Genomic DNA, 16,232 nt, shown 5'->3' on the forward strand with positions numbered 1-16,232 from the left:
GGAAACGGCTCCGCGGCACCAAGGTTCCTGCCGCCGCCGCCCGCCCCAGCCGGGAGCCCCGGGAGGCGCCGGCAGCTGCGCCCCGCCGGCCCCGCGGGTGTCCCGGTGCGAGAGTAACGGCAGGGGAGCGGCTCGGCGGCCACCGCGTGTCTCAGGAACCCGACAGCGGCTCATTTCCCCCTTAAAAAAATAAAAAACGACAAAAAAACCCTAAAAAAACCTTCAGGATTTGCTGTATAAAGGGCAAAGTCGCACCTTGCTATGCATAAAGCTGCTGAGCTGCTCGCTGAGCTGCTACTTGACTTCAGGACAGAGGGAAAACACAAAATACTACACGGGTTTTTAAAAATCCCAAGTGCGAAGCACAGCACACACTTACCCAGGCGCAAAGGCTGCAGGGAGCAGCACCGTGTGTGAACTCACATCGCCACAGGGCAGCACAAAGCCCTCCGGCACAACCTGTTACCCAAAGAAAACAAAAAGTTACCAGACAATTACAAATGGCTTATTTCATTGGCACGTAGCGTGGCACCCCACCCAACCAACGATACATGTCCTGTAAAAATAACCTCATGGCGAGAAATACCTGTGGGCAGATTTGTAGTGTGTACCTCAGCTTTGATGTCCAGCGTATGCAGACCAATTCTGAGCAGCATCGCGTACACACTTAAAATCCGGGGTGCCGTGCTGCTCCTCCATCCAGGCCCCAGGGGAGGCCGCGGTGCTGCGCCGAGCAGCAGGGACCAGGTCGGTGCTGAGACACAACTGCATGAAAATGCAGTGCTGAACTGAGTCCATAAAGAGGATTCACGATCCACAACAAAAGGCAGGTGTTAGGTTAGCTCCCATCAGCAGTTCTTCTTCTCATTCAGTATTTAGTCTTCTCGTTTAGTATTTTCTTCTCGTACCATTTAGTATATACTGCAAAACGTGACTGGCACAATTAACAAAGTTGCGTTCGTATGGGTAATCTCATTTCAGTGACAGCAAGGATGAATGAGTACCTTTGGCACAACAAAATACCAGTTTATCTGACTGAAAATTAATTAATCTTGGCCTTTACAAATAATGTATTACGAGAGCATTATACATTTCAAGTCCAGCTCCTGGAGATGGATGGCTTTTTCACTGGGTTACAAAGATTGATCTTTTTATTCTAATTCTGCTGTACGCACCGTGATCCCTCAAAGGACGAGGCAGTATCCTCACTTGCCATGTGCTTTAACGCCATCCAGCCTTTTCTCAGATGGTGCTGAGACATTTATGTCTTGGGCTCCTCAGAAGGAAAGAGGCTTTCTAGGACTCCTGGGTCTGACGATGCTTCAGGACTTCACCTCTCTGCTGACTATGAACTATGAGCTCCCCTTCGAGACCCAGCATACTTGCACAGGAAGCACAGGGCACACTGGTCCATCACCTGTGGGGACACGAATGTCAGGGGAGGAGAGCAGGTGGGCATTTCAAAAAGAAGTGCAAAACCCCATCCCTTCCTTGGTTCTGATTTCACTGCTGTGTTGAAAATAAATTGCCTGTGTTCAACATTACACTCCTGCTTAGATAGTTAGATAGTGCTGGGAAGTGGCCCACGTATCATTTTCCACCTGTAGTGGAAAAGTGATTTCAGGTTGCAGAAGGGCATAGATGTCATTTCTTTTTATGGCAGGACAGCAAAGAGGCCTTGTTCAAGAAGAATCACCCTTCTACTCAAAAACAGACTCCCAGAGACATTTGGAGGACACAAATGTGGAAGGACAGTAACCACACGCCACGAACACAAAACAATCCCAGTTGTCTCAGCAGCCAAGTCCCAGGCATTCAGTGCAGTCAGGCACTATTCCTGCCCCCCTCTCTTTCCTACAGCCCAAGCGTGTCCCATGGGGCTCTTTGGGACCCCATTTGCCAAATACATCCAGGCATTGCATTGATTTGCATTGGGCAATCCCCAGACGGGCAGGAGATAGGAAGGACACCTCCTGCCAGGGTTCCATGCCCTGCCAGACGGTTCCCAGCACCCCCCCAATTCTTGCAGCATTGCCTTCTGCACAGTGCGGGGCTGCAGGAAACACCGGGTTCCCGCAAGGAGGAGGGGAGACGCAGAGTAAAAAAGGCTGATATTGCTGTCTTAATTTCATTCTTCTCAGCTCTCTAAAGAGCACTTTTCCCAGCTCTAGATATTTCTATCTCTGTTCTTATCTGCTGGAAACCCTTTGCAAGGACTGGGAAGGGTAACACTTTCCATTTCCTAGGCAAAATGCAATTAACACGCACCTGTCTTACACTGACTGTTAAGGAACGGCTTGGGTTCAAGTTTTTAATTTTCCATTCTGTCTAAGAAGCACTTTATAAGCAATTGTCACCAAGGAGGAGGAGATTCCATCCCCTTTCTAAATGACATTTTTGTATCTATGATCTATCACATGTCCCTCTACCACAGCTTGAAACAACTGAACCTTTCTGAGATCAGATGACTCTTTTCTTCCTTTAGTCTGATAGAGATTTCTCTTCCTGCAGTCTGTGTGCCAATGGAAAAGAATAAATCACCAACCTTACCCTTCAAAGCTGCAGGAAAACACACTCTAATTCTGAAGAAGTATGAACCTTGGATTTTTTTGTTGTTGCTTTATATCTATTTAAGAATATAAGTTCCAGAGTTTGCAACTTATTGTTTAAGCATATCACCATCTTCCAACACAAAATCACAAGTGGTTTTAAGCAGAATATCCTGGTTAAAGAGATGGTGGTGGCTGCCCAACAGAACCTTACACACAGCTTGATTTCCAGCCTTGTCCCCCTTGCTCGTCAACCACCAACACACAGCCCAAACCGGCAGAGTGGACAGAGCCACCTGGTGGTTAACTGTACGCGCAAACAGATGGTGTCCTGTATGTCCACACGATGAGGACATAAACTCATCTCCCTTCTGCTTGGGCTGTACCAAATGTCAGCTTTTTCTTAGGTTTTTGATTGAGGTTCTGGAGTCTTGAGAGTTAACATCGAAAGCAGGAGAAAATAGTTCTATCTGTTAACACCAGAAACTTAGCTACTTTCCTTGGGGGAGAGTTCACAGGACCGAGCGCTCTTCTTTAGATCTGAACATCTCCCATAAGCATTTCAGACTCATCTTCCAAAGACCAGATCATTGCACCATGTATTACCGAGCCTGGCTCCTGTTGATAGGAATCCAAACATCTTTCTCAAACTGGGAAACTCTCAAGAACCCTTTGGCCATGTCCTTCACTGGCATAATGTGGAAGGAACAGTGCTCATTTACTGTGGCCACTGACAGACTTGCCAGTTCACACTGGCTGAGCATTAGGCCCACTGTCTTTCCCCGCTGCCTCTGAAGAAGGGGCCTTTTTTCACACATTTTAATTACTGACTCCCTACATAGAAGCTATTACCTCACAGAAAGGCCGTTAACTGGCACGTTCAGCACAAGATGAAACCTTTCTGATAATTGTTCCCTGAGTTCATGTTTGTGAAAATAAATATCATCAGATGATTAAATTAAACACCGCAGCCAGCCCAGCTATACACTATTTTCACTTATCACGCAGAAGGGGAGATCAAAGAGAAAGGCTCAGGTAGAGTTGTTCCAACTCCTCCAAGTTTGGTTGATAGCTACCTATTGAACACACTAATTAGCTCCCTGCTTGGGGTGTGCAGCACAAAATTAACCCTCCCGAAATTGGGTGGTGTAGCCATTTCCAAGCTCTGCAATCGACTGGATGCAGAGGGATGACTACCCCCTCGTTTTTCTCTGTAGGGTAGAGCAGCAGTAATGTACTCTAAGTGCCAGCAGCACAGCCTGACTCTGATTTCAGAGACTCTTTGGCCCTCTGTTCCCTTTGGTGTCTTGTGTGCGTGAGAGGACAGCTGTGCCAGGGGAACACGAGGGAAGGCTGGAGGCACCCCTCTTCTGAGGTCCTACAGGGCTTCTGCCTCCCAGCTCTTCCCTTGTGGTGGGCAGAGGTGCCCGTCCCTGCGCTCCTGCAGCGAGGGAGCCCCCCGGTTCGACCAGGGAGATTGTTTCGGAGCTGGAGTTTCTCCCGGCGCTTCCCTGCTTTGCTTTCCTGGGCCGCGGAGGGCGAGGGGCGAGCGGGCAGCCCGGCCCGGTTCCCGCTGCGAGCCCGCCGCCCTCCCCGGGAGCACACACCCCCACGCAACCAGAAAGCCCTGCTATTCTTCTGCTAATGGGATTGGCACCGCTTAAAGCAGTCTGCGAGGGTATTGTCTGCAACCACAGCAAGAGAAACATTATTCAAAGGCCATTCAGGCCCCAAAAGAAGCGGCAGAGCAGAGTAATTATCGGAGACTCTCCATTAACGAGGGCATCTTTGCTCTTTGTCTGTGTTGGTTTAATAAGGGCCACTAATGGGGCCGGGGGAGGGGCACGCTAATGCTTCTAAACAAACCTCCTTCCCTTCCCCACCCCCGCGCCGTGAGGAGAGCTGCCTTTATGGGCACTGACAGCCGAGCTGGGAGTTACCATATTGCAGGGTGACCTTCGGGAAAACTTAGTGTGAACCCAGCCGCTTTCAGCCCCATCCCCACCGAGCCGCTGGGAGCATCGTTTGGGTAGCTGTTCTCTTTTTAGCCTTTCCATATTTCCCGGCGCTTGCCGGGCCCTTTTATACGCCCCCCGCCCGACCTCTCTCATGTCATCTCGTGACCCTTCGTGGCCGGACACGACGGCACTGAGTGGCAGTAATGAGGGACGACAGTGCAGATTAAGTTCTCGCAGCAAAACCTGGGGCTGCTGTCCGTTACCCAGCAGCTGGGACCAGGAGATGCTGCTGGGAAGGCAGGACCGGAGCGGCCTCCCCTCCCCGCACCGCTGGAGAAGGCAGGCTGGGATTTAGCACAGCCCAATGGCTCCTACCTTCTGTCTGTGGGTGCTTTTCTGGTGACGGAGAGATGAACTGAGGCAAAAGCTGGCATGAACCTCCATCCCGAGATCCTTCAGAGCCACTCTCAGGAGCACGCAGCAAAAATTCCACTGAGGGCTCCCAGACTGTCCCCATCTTCAAACACCAGTTGTAAGGGGCCGACTTCTGAAGCAGTTTGCAATATTACAGGGTCAGATGCACACTGGTTACTTAAACAGCGAAACGTGGGTGAGAGGTGTCAGGAGGTATCTGCAAAAGACAGCATTCAAACAGTGAACTGTAATGATGCACGTATAGATGAATAACGAACCATACAGCCTTTTTCAACTAGATGTTGTTCATACAGGTTTGAGAACTGCTAGATCTATTTTTAGCCAATGAGGAAACTAAAGAACAATAAAAGGAAATGATTCCCCCAGTTTGTGCAGGTCTTTTACTGAAGCCAGGCCCTGGACATCATGCCATTCTATCTCACCTTCCAGTGATGCACCCCTAATGCGTGGTCACACTGTACAACCGGCCCATGGACTGCAAAGACAAAGCAGAGCCTTCTTGGTACCTGTATGTGTGCATGTCAACGTTCTCAGGAACTGCACTTGAGGGCCCAATGACCCAATGTCAGTGCTGCCTCTTTTGTTACCAGAAATGGTTTTATTCAGCTGAGGTATGGAACGACAAACTTATCTGTACAGACACCCACCCAGCCCTCTCCACTTGGGCAAATGTTCTGGTGCTAAAGGTTTATCACAAGCAGAAGAAAGATATGTGGGAACTCCTCACTGCTTAAACCACAAGACTCTAGTTTGAAGAAAAAGACACCACACAGGATTTCACCCTTGTTTCCTGAGGGCTTGGTCGTTTAGAAATTTTCATTATTTTGGCCTTTTCCTTTCAATATTTCACCAGTAACTGTATCTCTTGCAACAAAAGAAATTTTTCACAGGTGCTCCTCTGACTCATCTCTATAGGATCAAAACATCTCAGAACAACCTTGCAAGTCAAGAGAGAGCCATCACCCTTTACACATAGAGAGTTAAGTTACAGGGAAATTAAATAACAATACCTGAGGTCATTCTTGCCACGGAAGAGCTAAGAAGTGGATACAGTTCTTTCTCCAGTCTTACTGAAGTGTTCTAAGATCAGTGATATTCCTTCTCCCTCTTTTGAAATGTCTGGAGGATCACATTCCTGAAACAGAAAATCAATCCTGTTATCAGCACTCCATTCTTCATGTTAATCAGTTTCTGTTCATATTCTCTTTTCATTTTTAGGAGAGTAATCATTAAACATATACAGTTCTTTGCCTATGGATTTAGCAATCTAAATGATGGAGCTAAAACAGATATATAAACCGATGGGTTACTAGGAGCACATTACTTGGCCTTTGATTGGTGTGGGTGGGTTTTACTTTATAAGTGTCATTAAATGTCATCCTTCTTTGCCACTAGTACAGTCAGTTTTGTTGCAAACAAAGACAATATTTGATCAAAACCAAAATAGTGACTCAAGGAATAATTGAGATCTCATTGCAAAGGGATGTGAATGGAGAGGTAAAAAAACAACAATGCCAAAACCAACTCAAAAAACCCCAACAAAGTTGGCTTATGACTTTTCTTACCACAGAAAAAGCAACTGCAGCTTGGGAAAGGAGGGATGCCCAAGGCAGACAAAGAGATTTGTCCTGAAAAATGGGAGTTCTGAGACCCTGTGTGAAGAAAAACTCAGTGAGCAGCTTATGCATGGCAGGCTGAAGTGAGACTGTGGTACCCTGAGCACTTCTACCTTGTGGTAGAAGGGGGGAGAACTCACAGCAGTGACAGAGATAGGATGGGCGATGAGAGGCTGGTCTATTTCCTGGAGCAGGTCTATTTCCTGGAGCTTCAGCCAGAATAGTACAGTTGAAGGTGAGGCATCTAGTATGAAAGAGATGGGAACACAAGGAGTAAAGTTTTGAAACAAAAGCTTCGGTCTGAGAGTCATCATCTTGTGGACAAGTCCAATTTATTCTCCTTCAGGTACAGTTTCTGCAGGGCACAGGGAATGACTACATTGGACCTTGTCAAGCCAGTTCTATTTATATTTGCTCTGAACACCTGTAGTCTAGTACCGGGAAATTTTCTCCCCAGTTTTCCTTTTTTTTTTTTTTTTTTTTATTAATTCTGCTAGCATTTGAGACAAACAGACAATGAATATAAGTGGCTTCTTTCCAGGTTGCTCTACTTTGCTCTACTGCTGTTAGCCTGTCACACTTTTAATTAAACGATCTAACCGAGATCTGATCTGAATCCCACTTAAACAATGAGCAAGGTCTGCATTGGCTGTGCAGTTTTGGATTGTGCCCTGAACTGTGTTTGAGCTCGTTAAGGTAGATTAGAGCCATTTTATCAATTGCCTCTGTGCCTTGAAACCCAAGGGAAAAAGAAGAGGAGTAATGAGGAGCAAAAGATGCCTTTCCAGAAAATCATTTGTGTATGTTTGCAAACTACTGCAAGCAGAAGACATATTGAACAGTGGGACAGGAAGCAGCTATTAATCTTTGTGAGCACATTCCTGTTTAGTTCTATGTAACTTCCCTGCTTTGTCTTCATATCCTTTCAGCTCTTCTTTCTCTACAAAACAGGTGTTGCTTTGCCAGCTTAGCAAAAACCTTTCCCTCTAATGCCCTCAGCTGGCCCTTGCTGCACCTGCCCTCTGCTCTTCATTCCTGCTGGCCATTCCCCTGCCAAGAGTGGTACAAGGGAGAAGAACTCACCCGCTTAGCAGCCAAGTAGACCAAGGCCCCAAAAGAACAGGGAGGACAGCAGCAATTGTGTGACATTGTTTGCCTGTCCATGCATCCCTATTTGGAAAGATTTAAAGGCAGGAATGCCAGATTAGGGTGGTGACTCTCTGCCTTTACTCCTTGGGCATGCCATGGGCTTCCTGTGTGAGTTTAGGCAGGCTGCTTGTCTCTACATCTCCATCTCCCTGTTCAGAAAGGGGAATGCTGCTGGGTAGGTACGTTTGAGAACATTTAAACTCTACGCTGATAGGGACTGAGAAATTAAATTGTTCATGAACTCGCCTCCTGACCAGTTTGATGCAGCTTCTACATCCAACAATCCAAGGCCTGGGATCACCAGGGCACTCTGTTTAGCCTCCCCGTGTTATGGGGGTATGGGCAGACTTAAGAGATGCAGCTGAACATTCAGTACTGTCATTTCCTGACATGTCTTTGCTCTGCTCTACCCGTCTATGAACTCTCCCTACCTGCCTTTGCTCCAGGCCCATCTTTCTCCTTCTCCTGGTTTCTTAGCATTTTGTGGCCTGTTTTGGTGCAGTCCATGGTTTCTACAGCTTCTCAGTCACAGGCATTGACCCGATTCTGCTCCCAGGACACTGCTCACTCTCCTTGTGAAGCCTTTATTACAGCAGACAAGAGCAATTATCGACAGTCTGAGAGGCAGCTCAGTGCAGAGATCCCCTAACCAGTGCCAATCCTGCCAGCTTTGGGATTGGGAGTATTACTGACACCTCTGCTGTGCAGGACTGAAGTCACCTACCCGTGGCATGCTGCTAATGGCCATCCTGCACCCAGAGCCTAGGCCAGTCCCTCTGCGTAGCAGCACAACTGCATGGAGCCTCCAGCCAATTCAGGGATCTCTCACAAGGCACAGCTTGCACGCAGTGTAGATACAGCCTATGTGAGCTCCTTGCTGGGCAGCAAACACTGCAGGAAGAAAACACTGAAGCTGGAGTGAGACCAGTGAACAGATATTATACAGCAATGACTTCCAGCCCCAACTGCCCCGGAAAGGCTTGGATAGAGATCTGAAACTGATGCCATCTAGAAGTTGTCTGAGATACCTGAGCTTTCACAAATGTAACCTGCTAGCTCTACTTTAAAAAAGGTCTCTAACAACTGGCTATTGCTAGTTGTTGCTGCTAGAAACTTGTGCTTGTTTTCTCCTCAGAAGAGAACTGTCTGCTTCTGCACTCCTCTACAGTGACCATCTTAATGCCAATTTAATTAGCAAGCAGCATAGGGGGGAAAGATGCAAGATTGTGTTGCTGCTCCATTCCTGAGATCTCTGGCTGCTGTTTTAGCCATCCAGATGCAGATACAAGTTAGAGCAGCCTCAAGGCTTTTTCTCTACAGTGTGAGGAGCAAGGGCATAAATATGACCCACAGGTATACCTTCCCCATAACTTGCAACTCCTACACAAATACTGTCCCAAGAGTTAAAATCATCTTTACTCCATATATCCATCATTGTACTTATGTTCAGAGTACATCCAAGAACATGATCAGCCATTTTGTAAATCCTGAATAATATAGGCCGTAATAATCTCAGCCTTTTTCATTTCAACATCTACAGTTAGGGCACAAATAGAAAGAAGAAAAAAGAAGCTGACAGAATTGACACGGAATCAAACTAAATAAAAATGATGCCATTGGTGTTCATGGAGATGAAATGCTTATGTGATAAAGGAACATGGCTGCCTTGGCCAGAGGATTCTCTACAGTGTCACCTATAAGAGAGCAAGTAACAGCATCTTTTGGTACTTACTGCATCCCCTAAGAGTAAAGCCCAAGCAATCTTGCTTTATGCAAGTGTTTTACAAGATAGGAGAAAAACTTCAGCCCTCAGCACCCAGGTGTATCTTGGGTGGAATATTCTATTCCACAAACTAGACTGAGCTATTAATCATAGTAATCATCAAGACTTAATGTTGGGAAAAGCATAGTACTTAAGCCCAGGTATCTTTGAAGTTAACATGTTGTAATGCCTTTCCATCTTCAGCCCTTTGCAAGAGCCCCCCTTGCATGGCTTCTTGAACAGCATCTCTTCCAGCAGAAGAGCACGTTTCTGGCTGCAACATTCCACTGAGATCCCCCTTCTGTGACTTGCATTTGAGTGATTATTCTGTGTCATATCTAATATCCACTTGTCTGTATGGTCCTTCCTATCTGATATACTATGTATCACCACGGCTATTACGGTGAAGAACAGGCTGAAGGCTCCCAATTACGTCGATGCCAGCCTGACAGCACCCAAAAGCCCCTCAGAAGGGCACTGCTCCCTCATTCCTGATGCGGAATAGAAAAATCATGACACTGAACACTTCTCACCCCTGAACTGGAAAGGGCCAAAGAAGCCTCACACTTCCATCCAGTGGTATTGTGCTTGTTTATCTAGCACTAAACACTTCACACGTAGAATAAACTAAGGTAGAAGAAGAACAGTTCAGCTGTATGTGCAGGAGATGGCTATTAAAAGTCTGTGTGTTTATGCAAGCCCCCCGCACCCTCCGCCTGAGTGTGTGTCTGTGCATCACTGCCCTCTCCCGGGCAGATCCGCCCCTTGCACAATCACAGCGCCCTGGGTGCCAAAGCTCAGCAGAGCAGTTAATTTTGCTTTGCCTCGGGCATCGAAGGAACATGATTGTCCACTTACTGTTGCCCTGACACTTTCAGTAACTTCACCGAGTATCACAGTGACAGCTGAGCTACTACTTCTAAAGGAATAAGGATTTGTTGAAATATAATTAAACGGGATAGAGGTAGTGCTCCCTACAATTAGAAGTCCACATGTTGAGAAATCTGAGTGATTAAATGGCCATAACGTAAATTAAATTTGCTCTGATTATGCAAACTTCTTAACTTCGCTATTTAAGCTAGCCCATTTCAAGTGCGGCTGCACGTCAGCCTCCAAAGACCCCAGCTTCTGGTGACTAATCTGCTCACAACTGCCCTGTCACCTTGCAGAAAAACAGGGAGGTGGAAAAAGAGTCAGCCAACATGTCTCAGGATGCTACTTTGTGCTTTCATGTCTCCTCCTGAGTGCTTAGGAAAAATTCCCCTTGGAATACCTCTTTGTGCATATTTACACACAGTGTGTTTGCATACACCTGTTCACATGTGCATGTAGTCTCTTCTCTGATCATCCAGCCCTGCACACAGCAATACTGCCACCCTGCTTATGCTCTTTCTACACTTCCAGGGCTCTTCCAGGGTACAAATCCTGACAGCTTCCTTTCCCAATCTTCTGTTCTGGCTAATGCGCTCTGTGGACAGTTGATGAGCTGTTCCTCTCCTCCAGCCAGTGAGAAACAGCCTTCTTTACATGCTTATGGGATGCTTTAGGTCCACCAGGTTGACGTAATCTTCATTGTCTCAGAGAAGACCTTAACAAGTCCAAGACGTATTTGTCTTTCACTGCCTCAAATCCACCAAACAGTTGTTTGCTGAATGGTATCTCATGAGAATGCACATGAGATGCCTGCTGTCAGCTCCTGCCTTCCCTGAGACAATGTGCACTCACAGCTCAGCCCTGTGGTCTCTCTCCAGCCCCTTGACTGTTGCTGGTTGAGCCAGAGCTGAGGAGGGCACAGCCCAGAGAGGCTGAAGCAGCACATCTCTTAGCTTTGTCCACCCAGCAGCCTCTCCCAACAGAAGTCTCGCTAGGATGGGCAAGAAGGTATTGTGATGGGTCTGCATTTGTGCCTTAAGGAACTGGCTGAGCACAGAAATGAAGCACATCAGGACTTCTCAAGAACATTTATGTAGTGCTTTCCTGCCTATGTACAGGACTGATGCCTGACTGAAGTTGCCATGGCAGGTACAGTCCGAAAGCTGCACTACCATGAGTGCTCCCTGTGTTACAGTCCCCCATGTACTAACAGGGATATGAGAGGGCTTATTTCCTCAGAGGAAGTTGTGAAGATAAATCCAGCCATGGCAGAGAGGTGCTCAGATACAGAAGAAATTGCAGCTCCAGCATTTCATTATCTGAGTGTCTCTGAAAGCCATGTGCAATTTCCTAAGCTGATAAATTCAGCCCTTCTAGTTTTGCCAGTGATGGAAAAAGGTGCATTATAGTCATCAATGCCACTTTACTTCCCATCTGTGTTTCTTCAAGAATTGTCCAAGACACCACATTTCACTCTGGCTGCTCAAGCCATGAGCTCCCTCTAGTATCAAAAAGAATTAATGCACTTGATACCTTTGCCATCCTAACAGAGCAGAGAGAAAATGTTCTAAGGAAATATCAGTAAGACAAGGAAATTCCACCCCTTTCCTTCATTTTTGATAAAAAAATAAATAAAATCATTTAAATTAATTTATGTGCACATAGGTAAACACTGGCACCTTAAGAATTATAAGGCAAACATACAGTGCCGGGATAACAGCTGATACAAGCTGAAAAAGGTGTTTTGATGTTTGCTGGACAAAGTAGCAGAGTCACTAATGATTCAAATACCATTCGGACCCTTTCCTGGGTCTGACTTTATGTTCACTGAAGTAAAAATAAGACTGTCACTGACCACAGCTGTTACTGATTTTATTAACATCTCTTAAATTTAAATATTTAACTAGAACAAAACCTCTATTTATTCTATAATGCATGTCAGATTGAAACCAGCTTGGATTCTATATTCTCTACTCAAAGGTAAAAAAAAATGAATTGCTGAGTACATGACTAATTTACAATGTAGATTTCGATGCCTGACTGGTCGGCACAGAAGTAGCAAGAAAAGGTAACAGCCATGCTAAAAGTTCTTTCAACACACAAGTTAGCTAACACTTCAGGAAATACGTGTCTTTAAATGACTGTCTCTGTAAAACAGCTGTATCTACTATAAACAGTTTCTAAGGTTCTTGTCTCATTGAGCTGTCACATGAAAACAAGCTATTTGCTTTTTATAGGATGACTGAAAATGGCTTCGTACCAACAGTTGTTTATAGCAAGTTACTATCAACAAATGACTGAATCTGATAAAAAAATTATATGTGTATGTGTGTGTGTATTCTGTGAGGCTATATATACACACACAAATTTTAGGGTTTTTGTAGCCTCCAGAAGTAGATCTACTTCCTAAATTTGCTGTCTCTTGATGCATACAGAACAACCTGCTGCAAAAAAAAAACAAACACAAAAAAACATTTAGAAGAACTACTACTAATGTTGTCTGAGCAGAGAGCATTTGTCCAACAGCCACCTTCTTTTGTAACCTGTTGGCCTAATAGGCTCTCTCTCCCCTCTCCAAAGCCAAGAACTAGAGAATGGATAGTCTGGGATAAAATACGGTCCCTTCCAAACAGCCTGAAGGCGGACTGGGAAAGTACCTTCTCACTCCAAATTATAGAGAAATAGCTGGAGGAGTTAAAGGACTTCAACCAGCTGTCATCATTGAGCTCCCACCTCTGCTTTCTCTTGCAGCATTGCTCACTAATTCTTCCAGAAGTCCTTTGATCTAATATGGGGACAGCCAGAAGAAAAACAGGACTCGCATCCATCTTCTATTTCCTTCCTTGTTCTCTTTTTTGCTGTATATAGGGACGATGGTTGTGTCCCCTGACAACACTCAATAGCTCTATAGCTGTTGTTTTCCAAACAGCAGCACCTTCAGCCTGTCTCTACTGCTTGACCCTGTAAATGAAAAAAAAATATCAGCAGGGCACAGACCTTCCAAGGAAAGAGTGGGGTCCTAAAGACCCTATAATTATTATTAAGTCACTTATCTACTGCCACTCAAAACAGACAAAAATCTAATAAAAGACAGCACAAATGGTTTTGGATGCCTCACTCTGTGCTAATTCTCTAATCCTGTCTGACAGTGCTTGTCCCTGTATAAGTGATAATATCATAAATGAGGATTAGAACTTCAAGATGTCAATTAGCAATGAGAACCCACCGTCCAAAAATCAAAACACTGCCTGCTTTCCTCATACAATATATTAAAACACCAAGTCAAGTAAATATATATACAGATAGAAAATTTAAAAAAAAAACAAAACGAAAAACAATAGTACATTTTGTCCCAGTGCTTTAAGTCAATGTTAACACTCTTTTCCGGCACAAATGAATCAGACCACTGGCCCATTTAGTCAAATAAAATGTCACTAAAAGTTGCCAGTACAGGATTATTTCAGCATGAAGTGCAAGGGATGTTGCCCTCCCTTGATCCCCAAAGAATACTCTGTTACTCTTTATCCTCGTCAGTTCATGGTTAGCTTGTACTTTCTACGCTAAAGGTTTAGATAGCTTCAACACAAAACCAGTAACCTAACTATGGATATTCTAAATTATCATTCTAAATAATGTTTGACCTCAATACTACTTTGTGGACACATCCTTTGAAGATTAACAACGTATTTGGAAATAATGACTTTTTTTCCTCCACTTTAAATCATTGTTTTATTTTTTTTATTGAAAGTCCCTTTTTCAAAAGGAACAGAGGAACTATTAATTTGTCTTTTTTGTAGTATACACACTGTTGTGTGTACCTTTATCATCCTGAGAATGAATGCAGCAAGAAAAACCTCCCTCACGTTTCCTATTTGCATGCTTTAAAGCAATTCAGGAAGTTGTCTTTACAAGTGAAACTTTCAAGAAGGATGTATCAGTTAATGCAAGGTTTTGTTCTCAGTCATTATTACCTCGGGGCACCAACTTCAGATGACCAACTAGGTTCTGTCATCACAGGGGTAAACAAATCCCTAGATCATTACCAGTTTGGCTTACATTTGAAACAATAACCTGGCCTATATCTAGACATGATAAGAATCTATTGAGAAATTAATAGAATATTATTCTGTTAAAGGAGGAGTATTGTAGAATGAAAATTGTCAAATTTTTTTGACACCTATTACAGCAGAAGCTAAATTCACAACAGATGAAAACAGGTCAGATTAGTGCTTTTGCTGCTTTAAGCACCTACATTACAAATGCCTAGCATTTGTGAATAATTAGGTCCCCAATTTCTTGCTGAATCTCATATCAATTTATACATTCCAGACACTTAAAGTTCATCACCTCATTTTTCTTTCAAGATACTAGGTAAGAGACTTCAGCATCTCTCTGGGTACATTTAAATAGATATCTCTCAGGATACGTTTTTTCTCCTCAAACAGCAGCATGTTAGAAGTGTGTTAATTGCTCAAGCACAGAATTGGGTCAAGTAAAATGGAAAACCCTAAAGCCTGCGTCAAGGTAACTTGCACAATACAGCACGCTCCTTGCAGTTTACACTCTGCAATAAATGAATCTTGCATTAACGGGAAGATAAAGATGTGGAATTATCAGAAGGTACACTTACTGAGTCCATCTTGCCTGTGCACTCTATACACATAAAGATGATTGTCTATAAGCTCTTGCTAACACAGACTGACTGAACAGAGTCACTTACACTGGAAGGGGTCTTCACAGGTCAAGTTCTCCAATCTCAGCTAAGACCATGAACAGACTCCCATCTAAACACTGGAAAATTCCAGCCCTGTATTCATGCATAAGACTTCTCCACAAGTAGTTTACACATATGTAGTCCAGGAAAATCTTCACTAATCATCTCTTTCAAGCTATCTTCCTTTTCATATGACCACTTTTTAGAGGATTATTATGCTTCTGGAACATCACTAATGTACCAGCCAGCCATTTCTCTAGCATAAACTGTGGGAAGTCAACTTGCACATGGAAGCAGGTCTCAAAATTTCTCAAGAGATTTCATGTCGTAGAAGAGCATGTATTTATGGTTTGGCTACTCACCTTTAAGTTCAAGACTACAAAAATAACCCTTGAGACCAATCAAGACCTTGCCAGAAATGCCTACACTCTATTTCATGTTTCACTAAAAGCTTTATTCAGCTTACCCTGGCAATGTTCAGAACACAATGCTATGGTTCTGATTACCGCGCTCCAATACTGTCAACCTCCCAAATACACAGAAGCTAAATTGTATAAAGATTACAGCATTTGTTACAGCTGTAATCAATCAACATACTTTAAATACCATAGTAATTACATCATACAACATCACCTGAACTGAAAGAGGGACAAGAGTTTTATTCAGTTTTACTCCTAGTTGTATTCAATGGATATACAAACATGAAAGTATCTTGGAATCTTAAAAAGATTCTTAATATTTAATCTGAAAGACAAAAGAAAACACAGGTGAAAATCATTAAGGACATAGACACATTTCCTCATCATAATGAAAAATACATTACCACTGGAAAAAACCCAGTATTTACACCCAAGTTAATGGCAGCAGTCCTGGATGGATGACAGGCATAAGAAAGTAGGAATAGTCAAGAAAAGGTTATTTCCCCTGTGTCTCTCATCTAATGCAAAACGGGGTGAACTACAAATTTGAACACAGATTTATTTTTCAAACTTATATTTTTAAAAATGGAGTTTCAATTTTTTACTGCATCAGTGCTTTTAAAGTGCTTTCTCAAGCACTCAACTCATTTGAACTGGGATACGTTAAAATAACACTACAAATTAACTTTAACTCTGTATGCAGCTTAGCTAGAGGCTCCTTTCCATGCTCAGGGTGAACAGAAGAATAAACTTGTGT

At 44.1% G+C, this 16,232-nt stretch overlaps 1 protein-coding gene across 1 annotated transcript in view; it reads right to left on the reverse strand.

Annotated features, from left to right (window-relative positions):
* PLEKHM3 (pleckstrin homology domain containing M3) overlaps positions 1-651 on the reverse strand; it is an 86,201-nt gene extending 85,550 nt beyond the window's left edge. The window contains exons 1-2 of the mRNA XM_014954641.1: positions 612-651; positions 380-459 (exon numbers count right to left, since the gene is read on the reverse strand). The gene's annotated coding sequence lies outside the window, so the exon portion shown is untranslated. The remainder of the gene's footprint in view (positions 1-379; positions 460-611) is intronic.
* Positions 652-16,232: the final 15,581 nt, after the last annotated feature.

This window comes from Calidris pugnax, unplaced genomic scaffold, assembly GCF_001431845.1.
Source record: "Calidris pugnax isolate Ruff unplaced genomic scaffold, ASM143184v1 scaffold103, whole genome shotgun sequence".
Lineage (NCBI taxonomy): Eukaryota > Metazoa > Chordata > Aves > Charadriiformes > Scolopacidae > Calidris > Calidris pugnax.